General features: G+C 35.7%; 1 protein-coding gene across 8 annotated transcripts in view; it reads right to left on the bottom strand.

Moving 5' to 3' along the window:
• The window catches only part of ROBO2 (roundabout guidance receptor 2), a 1,750,895-nt gene that overhangs the window by 1,571,783 nt on the left and 166,628 nt on the right, over positions 1 to 12,484 (bottom strand). The window lies entirely within an intron of this gene.

Below are 12,484 nucleotides of genomic sequence, written 5' to 3'. Positions count from 1 at the left end.
AAGTCTGCAGTCTCTACTCTATGCCCATGGTGATCGCCTTGGTCCGGGTCTTCATCAGCTCACATTTTGAAAAAAATCATTGATTTATTCACAAAATATTTACTGAGTAGCTACTATATCCCAGGCAATGTTCTGGTCACTGAGGCTATGGCAATCATCTCAAAAGATATAAAAAATGACATACTAGTGGGAAAATCATAACTATTCCTGTAATGATTTTTTTAAAGAAAAATAAAATAGGAAATAAGGAAAGAGAGTAGCAGCGACTGTTATTTAAAGAAGGTGATTCAAATCAATCTATGTAAAGTGGCAATATTTGAGCAGAGACTTGAAGGAAGTAAAGACAAAAGGCTTGTCACTCCCTCCTCTCTTACTGGCCTCTACTAACTTGTCACTCTCTCCTAAACAATCTTTTCCAGGGAACACAGGAGTTATTTTGTATACAGATAAGAGTCAATTATGTAGCTCTTCTATTTAAGAAACTGTCAGTTGTTTACCCTCTTGTTCCTGCTTCTCATTTCCTTCTCCGCATCCTATACTCTCATCATCTACCCTTCCCATTGATCTCTACATGTAGCATAACTTTTTATGCCTTTACACACTTAGTTTAAAAAAAAAATCTAAAAGGAACTTTCCTCTTCCCAATCCATTAACTTTCTGCTAAACCCTTAAGGACTCATCTTAAATGTCACTTTCTCTGGTGAGTCTTCCCTAATTTCTGGTAGTAACAGTAGTCACATCATCTCTTATACCTACTTTGTCATGGTGTGTAACACAATGGATTGAAATTTCTTACCTTTTACATCAGTCTACCTTTAGGGCGGTGATTGACATTTATTTGGGCATATGGCTTAGTGACTGATGCTTGTAGATAGTAAATATGTTTGTAGAATCAATCAAGTAGCTTGGAGTGAAGAAAGGAGATTAACAGTTGGGGGCTCAATTATCTTTGCCAGTCACAAAAATCTGTGGCTTGATTCTAATTTCATTAGCAAAATAAAGTTATATTTTATATGCATGTCTACACTTCTGCATTTGAGTATTTGCTCTTGAGGTTTTCCTTTATCTTTTCTTTCAGTTTTTCTGGTGTGTGTGTGTGTGTGTGTGTGTGTGTGTGTGTGTGTGTGTGTATGTATTTGCATGTGCCATTTTGTATTTCATATAAAGGGCAAAGGGAAATTGTACAAACCTAAAACCATGATAGTTTAGCATACCACCTACAGGCCTTTAAAGGACAGGTGTGGTATCCAGCTCGACAGAAATGAGAACATCTATGAAAAGGGGATCTTAAGCTCCTTATCCAGCAGCCTAAGACATGGGTTGCTTTCTGATGGAAAATTTCTCTGTAGGAGCTGAGTGAAGTGAAACATATCTAAAGTGTTCAATTCATTTCTGCTTCTGTGACATAGGTGAATTTTTCATTCTCATCCAATTCTATGCCAGGTGTTGAAAAATAGGGAAGGATTAAAACAAGTTATTTATTATTTTTATTATTGTTTATTGATTGCTTAACTATGTGAGGCTGAGCTAAACTCATATTATCAAATATTACTCTTTTCACTATTCTTTTGTTGAGGCATGATTTTCACCATTTACAGAGAAAATCAGTTCAGACAGTTTCAGTTACATGACTATTCATATATCTATTAGGAAGTAGAGCTGGGACAAAATTCAAGTATCTACATCAAGTCTACATAAATCTATGTTTTAGAACCATAGATTGCTAATTTCCACTTAGTAGGCATCTAAGTAATGCCTGCTTAAAAATGTAGTTTGTACATGGAATAGAATATATATATATATGTATATATACATAAAATGTTGTAAAAAAAGTATAAAACACTAATTTTCAATGGTTCTCATGAATTTTCCCTCAAAGTAACTTGAAAGTGATTGCTAATGCCCCTGATTTCTTGCCACAAAGCCCTTAAAGAGCTGTCTTTTTAAAAGAGGAGCTATAAATTTCACTTGGTTGAATTTTTTTCCGTTAACAAGCCAGTCTCTTTAACATTAGAGAATATTTTTATAAAGGAATATTAATAGGACAAACAATTGTACGATTGCGTGTCATACTGGCAAAATCAAGGATTAAAAATAGTTTTAAGAATGCTTTAAATATGGTAATTGCAGTACCGCAAAGAAAAAGATGATCTATTTTCTCTTCTTTGTTTGCATAAAGAGTCATATATATTACTACATATCCTTGGCATATTTAGATCCGTTGTAGATGGTTGAAAAAGAAATTTTAACAGATAATTTGCCCCTGAAATAAGTGAAAATGATGAAAATAAAGACTGACATCTAATTTTAAAATGCTTTCATTTATAAATGTGACAACTGAGTAGACAGTGAGCAGACATACATGATCAAAAAATTCTTTGTAAGCAACTCCTCAGAGCAATTTAGTGGTTATTTGATTAAACAAATAGAGTGAGTCTGAAACTTCACAATGGCAGAAATTAGTATCTTTTGCAGAAACGAAAAAGAATGTGTTGTGCTCCGACCATCAGGCTAAAATACGGTTTTTTACAACATAATCCAGGCTCCAGTTCTTCCACCCGAAGTCTCGCACAAGTTGGTCTTTGGGAACAGTAGAAAAAAACGTGGTTGAATTTCACTTTAGGACTGAATTATAAATGTCTTCATGGTCTCACTATGTTAGGATATTTGAGACAACCAGGAATAGTAAGCGCTGAAGCCAAAAATAGAACTGATTTTTCTGGTGGTCAGTACACACTGAGCCTGGGTCAGATAGTCAGGCAGGGGTGTTTTCGTCAGCATCCTGGCCGAGGCTTATAAGCTCTGATTAGAATTACTGGTCCTCACTAAATCACTGTAGGCTGAGAGCTAGGTCACTATTTGGCTAGATTTAATTTCGCCTTCAACATGAGAAATCAGTGTGTCATGTTTCTACACAAAAGGGAAAAGCATTTAAATATTGTATCTACGTGAAGGCCAATTATGTTATCTCATTCTTATGTATTCCTGCTATAAAATATTTGAGGGTGACAATCAGGCATATCATTGGTTCCATTTTTCTTCTCTCATTTTCCAGATTACAAGATTTTTAGTAAAACCAATCTTTTAGGATTTTGTAGAAATTTCTTTCTTTCTTCTTTCTTTCTTTTTTTCTTTGTTGTTGTTGTTGTTAGTCCCTTGTTTGTAATTTCTGCCTACTTAGTCAGACTTTACTTCATTCAAAAACCTAAATTTTACCTAGCACTTTGGGAGGCCAAGGCAGACGGATTGCCTCAGCTCAGGAGTTCGAGACCAGCCTGGGCAACACGGTGAAACCCCGTCTTTACTAAAATACAAAAGAAATTAGCCGGGTGTGGCGGCATGCGCCTCTAATCCCAGCTGCTCGGGAGGCTGAGGTGGGAGAATTGCTTGAACCCGGGAGGCGGAGGTTGCAGTGAGCTGAGATCGTGCCACTGCACTCCAGCTTGGGCGACAGAGCGAGACTCTGTCTCCACCAAAAAAAAAAAAAAAACAAAACTAATAATAATAATAAATAATTTTCAATGTTTAATGATACATAATAATTGCACATATTTATGGGAATACATGTGATATTTTGATACACACATACAATGTTTAATGATCAAATGAGGGTTATTGGGATATTCATCACCTCAAGCATTTATTATTTCATCGTGTTAGGAACATTCCAACTTCACTCTTCTAGTTATTTTGAAATACGCAATAAATTATTGTTACCTATGGTTACCTTATTGTGATAATGAACACTGATTTTATTACTTTCATCTAACCATATTTGTACTCATTAACCAATCCCTCTTAATACTTGTTTCTTCACTACCCTTCCCAGTTTATTATAACCGTTGTTTTCCTATCTCTATAAGATCAATTTTTTTAGCTCCCACATATGAGTGAAAACATGAGATATAGGTCTTTCTGTGCCTAGTTCATTTCACTTAACATGATGTCTTCCAGTTCCGTCCATGTGCTCAACATCACTAATCATCAGAGAAATGCAAATCAAGACTAATAAGCTTGATTTAATAGATAATAAGCTATTATCTCACCCCAATTAAAATGGTTTTATCAAAAAATAAAACACAGGCAACAATGAATGTTGATGAGAATGTGGAGAAAGGGGGACACTTGTACACTGTTAGTAGAAATGTAAATTAGTAAAACCATGGAGGTCCCTCAAAAAACTAAAAATTGAAGTTATTTTATTATATATTATCTACTCCAATTACATATGGCAAGCTTTTTTTTTCTAATTTTTAAAATATTGTGTTACATTAGTTAAGATATTGAACAATTTGATATTGTTCTTTAAAAGCTTATTACTGAGGCCGTGCATGGTGGCTCACACCTATAATCCCAGCACTTTAGCAGGCCAAGGAAGGAGGATCTCTTGAGTTCAGGAGTTGGAAACCAGCCTGGGCAACATAGGGACACCCTGTCTCTACAAAAGGATGAAAATTAGCTGGGCAAGGTGGTGTGCGTCTGTAGTCCTAGCTACTTGGGAAGCTGAGGCAGGAGGATTGCTTGAGCCTAGGAGGTCAAGGCTGCAGTGAACTATGATCATGCTATTGCACTCCAGCCTGGGGATGACAGGACAAGACCCTGTCTTTAAAAATAAATAAATACATATATACATAAATAAATAAATCGCTTACTGCTAAATCCAACACTAGACTGAGTTGTGCAAAAGATGACTCAGATTCAGACTCTCCAAATACATCTGAATCTGTTTCTATGAAAAAATGTTATAGGTTAAGTCATGGAACAACTTAAGAATATCAACTCAGAAACATTAACAAAAAATATGACCTACCTCACAACCAATAATGAAAACACACGTTGTTATGATCCTCTAGCTACCAAACTCTATCATAGGAATGTTGCATTGATTTTCCACTCTTTTCTAATTGCCACTAAGGGAAGAATATATTTCAGTATTGTGAAATTTTGAAAAATTAAGCAGTTCTCTGGAAAGAAGAGAGGGAGTGGAAAGCAGGGTTGTTAGCAGTAAATTTGCATTGCAGGTTCATTCTAAGAAATGAGGAAATTATGCTCTTCTGTTTTATTTTGGTGGCAAAAGGGGGAATGGTTATCAATGGAAGTTGGCAACTAGTGTTTGTCTTAGAATTTGAACAGTCTCCTTAAATCAATTCTTTGATCTTCCAACTCACTTTGCTGATTCTTTCCACTTTTTTCCTACTTTTCCATTGCAACTCAAAATCTAATGTATTTTAATGTTTATCCATTTTTGTCTTTACATCTTAGGTTTCTTAAAATTTTAATTTTTCATACCCACATGTGTTTCCTCCTTAGCCATTTGTATATTACTTCTTTTTTTAAATAACAGTAGGAAAAATGTTGCTTAAGTCAAGAAGAATCTTTATATTGAAAATTCATTATGATTTTATTATTATTATTGTTGTTAATATTATTTTGAGATGGAGTCTCGCTTTGTCACCCAGGTTGGAGTGGTGGCACGATCTTGGTTCACTGCAACCTCCATCTCCGGAGTTCAAGCAATTCTCCTGCCTCAGCCTCCCGAGTACCTGGGACTACAGGTGCCTGCCACCACACATGGCTAATTTTTGTATTTTTAGTAGAGACGGGGTTTCACCATGTTGGCCAGGCTGGTCTCGAACTCCTGACCTCAAGTGATCCACCCACCTCGGCCTCTCAAAGTGCTGAGATTACAGGCATGAGCCACCTTACCCGGCCTCATTAAGATTTTAAAACATTATGAAATTTATGTAAGATTTCCAAATTCCCCAATCCCTAGTTGCACACAGTTTTGCTTTTCTACACATTATGGGAAATGTTTAAAATATAATCACTCCATTCATGGACTCAATTAATTATTGAAGTTGCCATTCATACTGCATTTATTGTGTACGACTGAAAATTATGTTTTTGGGGATAACCAACAACAACTAAAATAAAAACAAACAAAATTCACTTTGCACTACCAGGGAGTAAAACGTTGCAGTAGAGAAGTAGAGCCCGAATTAAACAGAAAAATACTGGCCAATACTCCAACTTCAGGATAAATCCAACCTAGACGTCTGAGCTTACATAAAAGACCAAAACAACAGTTATAATTTACCAGGGCTAGTTCGACAGTACAACAGTTAAAGTCACCCAAGTTGTAAAAAGACAATGTATGGCATCTCTATAATTAGAGTTTAAATCTGCTCATCTTGATGCGGTAATAAACTGAGAAATGCCAGGTTATATGCTCTTTTGGAAGACAGCACTTCTATATAACACATGTGGCAGTTTCCAATTCAAGCCCTGATTCCTGGCTCCTGCTTCTGAAACACAATGTTTCATTTTAATGAAAAATACATTACTGTGGTAAGATAGGTCATCAGCTGTTAAGTGTAATGCAATTTCTATAATAAAATTAATTTTATAGCTTGCATAAAAGACTTTATGCAGGTTAAATACTGTTAATTACTAGCTTAATTTTGTTCCTTAGAATGCATAAATGAAGCACCTCCACCCTCTATAAAAATAATGTCTACAGTATAAAATGTCCATGGGATTCTTTATGATTTCCATTTTTTATATTATGCTAAAATGCCAGCCATAGCCAACTGTGAGTTAATATGGCCTTTCATCGGTCACTGAAACAGAGGATATATTTGCTGATGTCTTAAGACTAAAACAGTTGTGCTGGTGAAAGGCCAGTGCAATTTTCTTCTGGGTTACTTATTTAGAGATAGCAATTCAGACCAAAAAAACTCTGATACATGGTTATAGATTTACGTAACCTAAGTGAACCATCCAGCAAATGGATGCAATTGATCTCAAAGGGAGGTGCAGGAGAGTAAAGGACATTCAAACCCCACCTATAACCAACATTGGAAAAACATTTCAATGTGAGTACAATTACAGTCACATAAAAGGACAACATATTATTGGTCAAATGTACATGTGAGCATTAATGCAATAACCTTTTTGCTCTGTGAAAAGTTTTCATTGAGCTATTTGCTAAAATAATGTCTTAAGTAATAAAGAATTTGGAATTAGTACAGAATATGGAACTGGACAGCTCTGAATTTGAATCCAAACTTTTTCATCAATTAGTTGCTTTGAGCTAGGACAAGTTACTGTATCTTCCTGATCCTGTTTTATTATCTGCTCTGTAAGTAAGTACAAGACAATTGTCTCATAGTGTTATTGCCAGGCTTGAATATAATGATGGATACAAATTTCCTGGCACTAACATGGCCTTTATAGATGTTGCTTTCCTTCTGTTTTGCTCTTTCTATTGACTCATGGGAGCCATTAAGGAAGAGATGTCATCAGATTTTAGATGCTCATTTGTTTGTCTACGCTATTGGGATACTATAGCAAATCACTGATTTGAATGGAGTGATACCTGGTTTAAAAAGGCATTACATTGTGTAAAATGTTACATTTAATTCAATCTGAGAAATTTTAAATTAGTTTTGCAAATAGCACATCTATGCTTTTTGATACTTGTTATATGGAAAACAGGAACCCTAGCAAAAAAAAAAATTGGAAAAGTCTTCAGGAGAACATTTTTAAAAATATCCCTCATTTAACTCCAGACAGGAGGCAAAGACAGAGGAAGAGCGCATAGAAACTCCTAGATGTGGAAAGATGTCAGAGATTCTCTACTCTGCATTCTGTCACATTCAGGCTGTAGCTATTACCAGTGTACTTTGCTTTCCTGGTAATAAGGACACAACCTTTCTTCCTCCCCTGGCCACTCTCAGCCTTGGAAGTTACTGGCTAGTGGATAGTAGATACTAGATGAGCCATCACAAGGTGGCCCTGGCACAGAAAGCATGGGTGACAGGGCTCCACACAAGCATAGGACAATTCAAACAGGCTGCGGGCAGATCATGCAGGGAAGCAATGTCGTTTCAACAAAGAATTCAGCAGGATAAATACGATCAAGCTCGTATTTCACAAATTATCACTTGTGTCTGAATGTCTTCCATTTCTGTTCATATTCATTCCTAATGGGTTAGGTCTCATCCCCCAGGTATGTTTCTAGTGAATATGAAAAACCCTATTGTCACATATTTCTTTCTTTATATACAACTACCATCATTTCATTAACTTTTGCTTAAAGGAACATTTTTTAAAAGTAATCTGACACGTTACTTTACCATTTTTTGATCACTTTATGTTGTGTCTTCTTTACATATACTTTGAAGGGCCATATCTGAAACAGAACTTTCTTTTTTCATTAAAAAACTAGCATATGTGGGCTATCTGCCTTTATATTCATTTTATTGACTATTTTACTATGAACAGTCTTATATTTTACTTTATATTAATTCCTCCAGATTAATGGCAAGTATTTAACCTAACATATGGATCCATCTCACTTAATATTAGTTTAACTTCATTTAATTCCTTCCTTTTTACTCATAATCAACTACTTTTCCTGATGAGATATTAAGAAAGAAGATATGTTTTGGCACCTCTGTCCATCTCTTTACCCATTTCTTACTCCTCTAAGAAGGGAAGAAATTCTAATCTGATTACACATTACCAATTAATCGGGCCACATTTACTTGTGGGCCGTCTGGCTGAATATTTTTACATCATAAGCAAACCATGGTGCTCTTCTTCTCTCTTGCCCCTGCCTTAATGAAGTAAGGCGTTTTCCTTGGCTTATTTCCTTTCTCATTGCAGCAGAGTTGAAATGTTGAGATTGGGTGTAGCTTCTCCTAACCCCTGCCATATTATCTGCTGAAACTGAAGCGTGAAAATGACCTTCATGGACCCTGAGCCTCAGCTTCACATTTCCACACAGGCGCCACAGAGATGCCATATTATCTGATGAAACTGAAGGGTGAGAAATGACCTTCATGGACTTGGAGCCTCAGCTTCACATTTCCACACAGGCGCCACAGAGACGCCATATTATCTGATGAAACTGAAGAGTGAGAAATGACCTTCATGGACCTGGAGCCTCAGCTTCACATTTCCACACAGGTGCCACAGAGACACCATATTATCTGATGAAACTGAAGAGTGAGAAATGACCTTCATGGACCTTCCACACAGGTGCCACAGAGACACCATATTATCTGATGAAACTGAAGAGTGAGAAATGACCTTCATGGACCTGGAGCCTCAGCTTCACATTTCCACACGGGCCCCACAGAGACACCATATTGGAGGGCAAGCTCAAGGCGGTGCCTTTACTAGAAAGGTTTTTAAAAGGGAACCCTTGTTCACATTTGTTAGGACACTGCTTATCTCTCTACTTGAACCTGTATAACTTATTTTATAAGATGGTAAGATACAAAGACTCTTAATTTTCTATCTACCAGGACTCTTGACATAAATTCAAAGCTCACCAGCTCTAGCGTCCCAAGTGCCTTTGACTACACTCCAATTTAACTTATTGTTCAGTTTTTATATAACTGTCTTCCTTATATTGTGCTTAATTTTCTTATTAATTTAACATTTTAAGAGGAATACTCGGCCGGGCGCGGTGGCTCACACTTGTAATCCCAGCACTTTGGGAGGCTGAGGCGGGTGGATCACGAGGTCAGGAGATCGAGACCATCCTGGCTAACACGGTGAAACCCCGTCTCTACTAAAAATACAAAAAATTAGCCAGGCGTGGTGGCGGTGCCTGTAGTCCCAGCTACTCTGGAGGCTGAGGCAGGAGAATGGCGGGAACCCGGGAGGGGAGCTTGCAGTGAGCCCAGATCGCGCCCCTGCACTCCAGCCTGGGTGACAGAGCGGGACTCCATCTCAAAAAAAAAAAAAAAAAAAAAAAAAAAGAAGAATACTCATTCTGAGAAGTTCACAAATCAGTTAGGCTTAATTAAGTATTTAAATAAATTAAATGTTTTAAAAATATTAAAGGCACACATATAAAATAATGATACTAGACTTAATTATGGAGAGCAGCCTCCCCTACAAATTTCAGCCACGATACAAGAGCAGTAAGCAGATCAGTCTACTCACCTTCATTCCAACATTTCAAGTGACTGGGGAAAGAATAGGGACAAAATAAAATAAAACAAAATAAAAGTTTCTTGTGGAACACTGAAAAATTATTATGTGCCAAAGTGTAAGAATGCTTTATATCCATCACATCATTTGTCCTCGGAGGTACTTTCTATTATTGATTTCATTTGACAAATCAGGAAACAGAGGTCTGAATAGGTAGAGAAACAACTGTCAACTTTGTACTTCTTAGTACAACGTTACTGCCTCTGAGGCCTGCCTACATTCCTGCACTGGGGTTTCATGAACATCGCTTGAGGCCATTGGCCCTATGTCTGTCATCTTTTATGTTTCATTAATAAACACCCTCAGCTCTTGATCTGTGAGGGTCTTAATAAATATGGTTGTATTAAATTGTTGCACTTTAAAGAATAATATATGATATTAAGAAATACTATTTCTGATAACAGCTTAAGCCATAATATGAAGTGTGCTGATACAAGAGGAGTTTGTAGGTCTTAAAAAAAAATAAAACAAAAAAACTAAGCTTTAATTTAGTATAAGTTTCTGACTTTTCTGCTAAAATTTATCTAGGAGTATATATAAAGAAAAGGCCTTATTGAAAAACTGGTAAATGCATCTCTCAAGTTTTATTTTATATTCAACATAATATGAAGTAAAAATAAAAATAAAATACAACTAAGAAATATAGCATTGGCTACTTTTTGAAACATTTCTCCACAAAATAGCGGGTAAAATATGAAAAAGTTTCGACACAATGTTTTGAATCTCTATTTCTTTATATCCTAAAGGAAATAACAATTTGACATGTCTCAAGGAAAAAAAAAAACCAACAAAGATTTTTTTTTGCGGGGGAAAGAAAGTCTACTATCCAGCCTCGGAGATTAGATTTAAAAGCCAAGGAAAACTTTGTTAGATTGTAGTGTGACAGAGCAAACCAATCTTTAAATCTACCAAAACACTTCTAGAATGCTAGAACACAGTATGTGTGAAAAAATGACAAGTGTTTTGAGAAACATCATTTTTTTATGTCCTAAACCACTGACATACAAAGTATAAAAAAAAGATGTGGTATAACATGGATTTGAGAATATATACTGTAGAACAACTATTAAGCTTTTTTTGGTATTGAAGTGTGTTCCACAAAACAGTTTTTACTGCTACATGAAGAAAAAAGTGAACCAAAGTAAATTAAACTACCAGAAAGAGGTGTTAGCTTGACATTAAGAACCTACAAATCTACATTTGTTTCCATTCTTAAAAATCAGCTTTTAATTAATAAGATTATAATCATTAAAAAATATATATTTTTAAAGCATTTGTTTACTTTCCTTAACTTGTAAATCACTACTGGTATTTTCCAACTCTCTTAGTGAATTTAAATGACAATATCATTCCTTAATTTTTCTATGACCTGAAAAAGTCCGATTAGAAAATGAGCAAATTGCTCACAATGCTCACAGAAATCAAAGTAAAAGCTTGTATTTAAAGAACATCAGTCTCTACTAAAACAAGAAATACCTAAAAATACGAATATATCCTAAATGTTGCAAAGCACATAAACCGGGTTGAAATAAAAATTTGAATGGGTAATTATGTAATATAAAGCCAGATAACCCAACCAGTTCATAATATTTTATACTATATAGGATATTATAAATTAGATAGTTACTGATGAGATAATAGCTTTTATAGTTAACTCTGTAGTAATTAAGTAGGATGGCAAGGCAGCAAAGAGGTCAAATTAATTTCTGAGTTCTTCCATTTATCTTTAGAAATGATGGGGAAAATTCTAACTCCAAAAGTGTTTTGTGGGAATCTAAAGAACAGTTTTGACAAAGAGGAGATCTCAAGAAAGCATTTATGATTAAGCAACCTGACATAAACAGTAATCACAAATTATTAGAACCAGTTGATGTTTATCTAAATGGATATATCATTCATCTGGATAATTATTAACCCAGACAAACTACAGGCCCTGAAATTGCAATTATGAAGGAGAACCAATCAAATCTTATGACCAATTTTAAAATTTTCACGATGGTAGAAATTATGAATCATAAAATGCTACCTTTGACTCAAGAAATGCAACCCTTGGTTAGACAGTATATTAAAAACTAGATGGCTAATGAGATATTTGTATGGTTTCTTTTTACACTTGTTTTTGTGACATTAAGACTCTCAAAGAATCGCAAATTCAAATAAAGCAATAGCCCTCTTTATCGGGGACTCTGCCCTGATATTCTGTAGGTTCTTTTCTATTTTCCCTAAGTGCCGGCCGGCTTGAGAAATAAAGGGACAGAGTACGAAAGAGAGAAATTTTAAAGCTGGGTGTCTGGGGGAGACATCACATGTCGGTAGGTTCCGTGATGCCCAGCTTTAAAACAAGCCACAAAACCCAGCAAGTTTTTATTAGAGATTTTCAAAAGGGGAGGGAGTGTGCGAATAGGTGTGGGTGACAGACATCAAGTACTTTACAAGGTAATAGAATATCACAAGGCAAATGGAGGCAGGGCGAGAT

This window comes from Gorilla gorilla, chromosome 2, assembly GCF_029281585.2.
Source record: "Gorilla gorilla gorilla isolate KB3781 chromosome 2, NHGRI_mGorGor1-v2.1_pri, whole genome shotgun sequence".
Classification (NCBI taxonomy): Eukaryota; Metazoa; Chordata; class Mammalia; order Primates; family Hominidae; genus Gorilla; species Gorilla gorilla.
This window is presented reverse-complemented; position numbering and strand designations above follow the sequence as displayed.